This window comes from Lolium rigidum, chromosome 7 (assembly GCF_022539505.1).
Source record: "Lolium rigidum isolate FL_2022 chromosome 7, APGP_CSIRO_Lrig_0.1, whole genome shotgun sequence".
In the NCBI taxonomy this organism is placed as follows: Eukaryota; Viridiplantae; Streptophyta; class Magnoliopsida; order Poales; family Poaceae; genus Lolium; species Lolium rigidum.
Genome location: NC_061514.1, coordinates 201,897,598 through 201,903,413, shown reverse-complemented (window position 1 = coordinate 201,903,413; position 5,816 = coordinate 201,897,598).

Sequence of the window (5,816 nt, the reverse complement as noted above, 5' to 3'; positions counted from 1 at the left end):
TGCATAGTGACCAGACTGTTGATATAAGGGCCCGCGCGTCTGGATGGGTCCAGTCGGACAAAAACCCAGCCCAGCGCGCGGACCCATCCCTAAAACGGATGCCCGCGGCGTCCGGATCGACGCAAACCCGGCCCAAATCTTGGCCGGGTTTGCGTGGCCGCGGACGCGAAAGGCTGGTCGCTCGCGTCCGCCCCTTGTCCGCCCCTGGCCCGCGTGTCATAGGCATAAACAATATTTTCCATTAAAAAGAACTCATTACATTTTTTTTAGCTACTACTTCTATCCTAAATGCGTACGGGGCCGTGGATTTCACTCGACGCGGGCGGCCTGTACGCGTGAGGATTCCACTCCAGCTTACTACGGGCTGGGTGGCGCGTCGGCGGCGGCGCGGGCCTCGGCAGCTTGGACGGAGGCCATCATCCTCCTCCTTTCCGTCCGCGCACCTCGGGCGCGCTCGCGCTCCGCCTCTGCGCGGCGGAATCATCCGCTTCCCGCATAGCTGCACCTCTCCGCGAGCGGCGCGTTCCACGGCGGTGCGCGCCTCCGGGCGGACGCGGGCGGGCGCCCGGGCCTCGTGGTTCTCCTGCCGCCGGCGCATGCGCTCTTGCCGGCCGCACTCCGCCGACTCAGCATCCTCCCGGGCGCGCCGCTCGGGCGACGGCATCTGGATGAGGTGACGGGCTGCTCGCATAGCGAGCAGCTCGTTCTTCTGGCCGAGGAGGTCGCCTAAGCGGCGGCGGCCGGCCGCCAGATGCCCTCGTGCTCCTTCATCACGCGCGTGAGGTCGGCGAGACGCTCCTCGATGGCGGCGTTGATGTTCTCCAGCGCGAGGTCCTCCTCGACGACGGGCTCTTCCGCGGCGGCCGCCCCCTCCTCCGCGGCCTCGTACCCGGCCCGTCCGCGGTCTCGTGCCGGCCCTCCGCGGCCGCCTCCACCATCTCCGCGTCACCGGCCTTCTTTTCCGCCGCCTCGGCAGCGACGCGGAGCGCCTCGTCGTCGGCGACCCACCGCGAGTCCACGCGCTCCTCCTCCTTCGTCCGCGGGAACCTGGCCCGGGGGGCGAGGGAGAGCTTGGCCCATGTGGCCTGCAGGGTGCGCGGCATGGCGCCGGAGATGGTGGAGGGGGAGAGAACGATGATGCGGTCTGTGTGAGACCGCCGCCGTCTTTTATAGCCGGTGGTCTGGCGGGAAACTTGGGCGCAAGCGCGCGCCAATGGCGTTTTCGCGCGCGGGAACCTTGGTGCGCGCTGGATCTTTCCCGCGCGTTCCACCGCCCACCATTGCTGTCCCGTTGAGGCCTGCCATGGCGCAGCGCCGCGCAACGAAGACGAACCACGTGCCGTCTCTTTGGGTCGCCGCGTTGGGCGCCGCGTGCGACCCAAACGGACACGCGGACGCGGGGCGCTGTCCGCGTGTCCGGGCGGCCACGCAAACGGCCCAAAACGGACGGCCCAGCGCGTCCGTTTGGGTCGCCCGGTTGGAGATGCCCTAAACCTGCTTCAAATGCGTCCGTCTTCACGGATGTTGCGGGGATGCGTTGAGTGTTCGCTCGCATCTGGTAAATGTTTTGTCGGGCCCGTCTAGCAGCGATCCTACCTCGATGTGTCTTCTCAGCCGCTGGCGATGAGGCGTCGCTTCGGCAGTTTGCGCCATGTTAATGGTGATGACTCGCTTGCCGAACGGTGCCGACCACCTCTGCTAACGAAGTTATGGCGATGACACGCGTGTCGCGCCCCTCGGCTGCCTCCGGCGTATATAAAGAGAGCGCGCTCGTCTTCCTCATCCTCTCATCCGCACAAATCCTAGCCGCAGCAACCTCCACTGTAGCGCCGCCTCGCTCTTCCTGCGACACAACCATCCCCGCGAGGAACTCCATGGTGGGTCTAGGTGGCCGGCGAGGTTGATAAGGGCTAAGCCCTAGGGGAGGCCCGATCTTCACGGATTTGGGTGGGATTCGTGGGGGAGGTTGTAGAACGCGAAGAACACAAAGGGGATCGAAGATACAAACTCACACACACATAAATCGGTTTGTCCTCGTTGGCCCGAACCACCAACTCGATAGAAGTTGCAGGAAAAGACCTTTCGGTAGAAGTCCCGCAAAAAGATCGACGAATCGAATCCTAGAGATCTAGAAGGGTGAAAAGACCAAAGTTAATAGAAGTGCAAGCAAAAGACCCAAAAGGTAGAAGTGCAAGCAAAAGACCAACGATTGATAGAAGTCACCAAAGAGATCACGGGAATTCAAGAAGGACATCGCGTGGTACAAGATCTAGGATCTATGGTAGGGGTTTCCACATGGGGCAAGAGCAAAGACCAGGTTTAATCTAACATCAAGTCTGAATCTCAGATCTGATCCAACAAGGCTATTTATAGTTGGTGGGGCGAAGGGGTAAGTTACATGCTGAAAAGTGATGTTTGTGCTGAAATTCGCGCAGGCGGAAGTTCCGGTCGATCGGGGCGGAAGTTCCAGCTGGATTCCCTTCACGGAGGGCTGGGCAGCATCTGGGAGGCATCTGGGCAGAAGTTCCGGTCCTGGGGGGCGGAAGTTCCGGTCGGGGTGGTACTTCCAGCCAACTTCCAGCCTAGTTCTGAAAATGACCGATTTCCTTGCAGTAACATCCCGGGGCGTTTTGGCGCATTTTCGGAACTCGGGCGGAACTTGGGCGGAAGTTCCGGTCGCTCGGGCGGAAGTTCCGGCTGGATTCTCTTTCCTGGGCGCTGGATGGCATCTGGGAGGCATCTGGCCGGAAGTTCCGGTCCTAGGGGGCGGAAGTTCCGGCTGGAGCGTTGGGTCTCCATCTGCTTCATTTTCAGCTCCCTCTCCATTGGCTTGGTCTCCATGGCTTGCGTCTTGATCGATGTACCTGATTGAACACAAGGTATTTGCATGAAGTAGCATGCCATCCAATGACGTATCAAATGCATATGTGGAAAGGAGCGAATTCACCTCTTGGTGTATGGCTTTGACCCGAGCTCGTGTCATTGGGCCACGAGGAGGGCTCGTCGGTCTTGATGTAGTGTCGTCCTTGGGCGGGGCTACATCATCTCCCCCCCTTGAGAAAGAGTCGTCCTCGACTCTATGGTCTCCTCATCTTCATGATAGGGTGAAAGATCCGACACATTGAATGTGTTGCTCACCAAGTACTTGGATGTTGGAATGTCGATGACATAGGCGTTGTTGTTGATGCGCTTGAGGACCTTGAATGGACCATCACCTCAGGGCTTTAGCTTTGAGTTGCGTTCTTGAGGGAACCGGTCTTTGCGAAGATGTATCCACACTAGGTCTCCTTCCTTGAATATCCTTTCCTTCTTCTTGGCGTTGAGGCGAGTAGCTTGGCGAAGTACATTGATGCGTGTAGTTGACACGTCCGTTGGGAACCCCAAGAGGAAGGTGTGATGCGCACAGTAGCAAGTTTCCCTCAGTAAGAAACCAAGGTTTAATCGAACCAGTAGGAGTCAAGAAACACGTTGAAAGTTGATGGTGGCGGAATGTAGTGCGGCGCAACACCAGGGATTCCGGCGCCAACGTGGAACCCGCACAACACAATCACAGAACTTTGCCCCAACGTAACAACGAGGTTGTCAATCTCACCGGCTTGTCGTAAACAAAGGATTAGATGTATAGTGTCGATGATGATGTTTGTTTGCGAAGAACAAGTAAAGAACAATTGCAGCAGATTGTATTTCGGATGTAAAGAATAGGACCGGGGTCCACAGCTCACTAGTGGTGTCTCTCCCATAAGATAAACAGATGTTGGGTGAACAAATTACGGTTGGGCAATTGACAAATAAAGAAGACATAATAATGCACATACATATATCATGATGAGTACTATGAGATTTAATCAGTGGCATTACGACAAAGTACATAGACCGCTATCCAAGCATGCATCTATGCTCGAAAAGTCCACCTTCAGAGTTATCATCCGAACCCCTCCGACATTAAGTTGTAAACAACAGACAATTGCATTAAGTATGGTGCATAATGTAATCAACACAAATATCCTTAGACAAAGCATCGATGTTTTATCCCTAGTAGCAACAAGACATCCACAACCATAGAACTTTCGTCATCGTCCTGCATTTAATGGAGGCATGAACCCACTATCGAGCATAAATACTCCCTCTTGGAGTCACAAGTATCAACTTGGCCAGAGCCTCTACTAGCAACGGAGAGCATGCAAGATCATAAACAACACATAGGTAATAGATTGATAATCAACTTGACATAGTATTCAATATTCATCGGATCCCAACAAACACAACATGAAGGATTACAAATAGATGATCTTGATCATGATAGGCAGCTCACAAGATCTAACATGATAGCACAATGGGGAGAAGACGACCATCTAGCTACCGCTATGGACCCATAGTCCAGGGGGTGAACTACTCACACATCGATCCGGAGGCGATCATGGTGATGAAGAGACCTCCGGGAGATGATTCCCCTCTCCGGCAGGGTGCCGGAGGCGATCTCCCGAATCCCCCGAGATGGGATTGGCAACGGCGGCGTCTCTCGTAAGGTTTTCCGTATCGTGGCTCTCGCATCGGGGGTTTCGCGACGGAGGCTTTAAGTAGGCGGAAGGGCAGAGCCGAGAGGCGCCACGGGGGCCCCACACAGCGAGGCCGCGCGGCCGTGGTCCGTGCCGCGCCGCCCTAGCGTGTCGTCGCCTCGTGGCCCCGGTCTCGTGATCCTTTCGGTCTTCCGGGAAGCTTCGTGGAAAAATAGGACCCCGGGCGTTGATTTCGTCCAATTCCGAGAATATTTCCTTACAAGGATTTCTGAAACCAAAAACAGCAGTAAAACAAAGAATCGGCTCTTCGGCATCTCGTCAATAGGTTAGTGCCGGAAAATGCATAAATATGACATATAATGTGTATAAAACATGTGAGTATCATCAATAAAGTAGCATGGAACATAAGAAATTACAGATATGTTTGGGACGTATCAAGCATCCCCAAGCTTAGTTCCTACTCGCCCTCGAGTAGGTAAACGATAACAAAGATAATTTCTGAAGTGACATGCTATCATAATCTTGATCATACTATTGTAAAGCATATGAGATGAATGCAGCGATTCGAAGCAATGATGAAGATAATGAGTAAACAAATGAATCATATAACAAAGACTTTTCATGAATAATACTTTCAAGACAAGCATCAATAAGACTTGCATAAGAGTTACTCATAAAGCAATAAATTTGAAGTAAAGGTATTGAAGCAACATAAAGGAAGATAAAGTTTCAGCGGTTGCTTTCAACTTCAACATGTTTATCTCATGGATAATTGTCAACACAAAGCAATATAACAAGTGCAATAAGTAAACATGTAAGGATCAATGCACACAGTAGATACAAGTGTTTGCTTCTAAGATAGAAAGAATAGGCAAACTGACTCAACAATAAAGTAGAAGATTGGCCCTTCAGCAGAGGGAAGCATTGATTACTATATTTGTGCTAGAGCTTTTCATTTTGAAAACAAGAAACAATTTTGTCAACGGTAGTAATAAAGCATATGTGTTATGTATAAGATATCTTATAAGTTGCAAGCCTCATGCATAGTATACTAATAGTGCTCGCACCTTGTCCTAATTAGCTTGGGTTAACATGGATTATCATTGCATAGCATATGTTTCAACCAAGTGTCACAAAGGGGTACCTCTATGCCGCCTGTACAAAGGTCTAAGGAGAAAGCTCGCATTGGATTTCTCGCTTTTGATTATTCTCAACTTAGACATCCATACCGGGAGAACATAGACAACGTGATAATGGACTCCTCTTTAATGCATAAGCTTTCAACAACGCTTATTATTC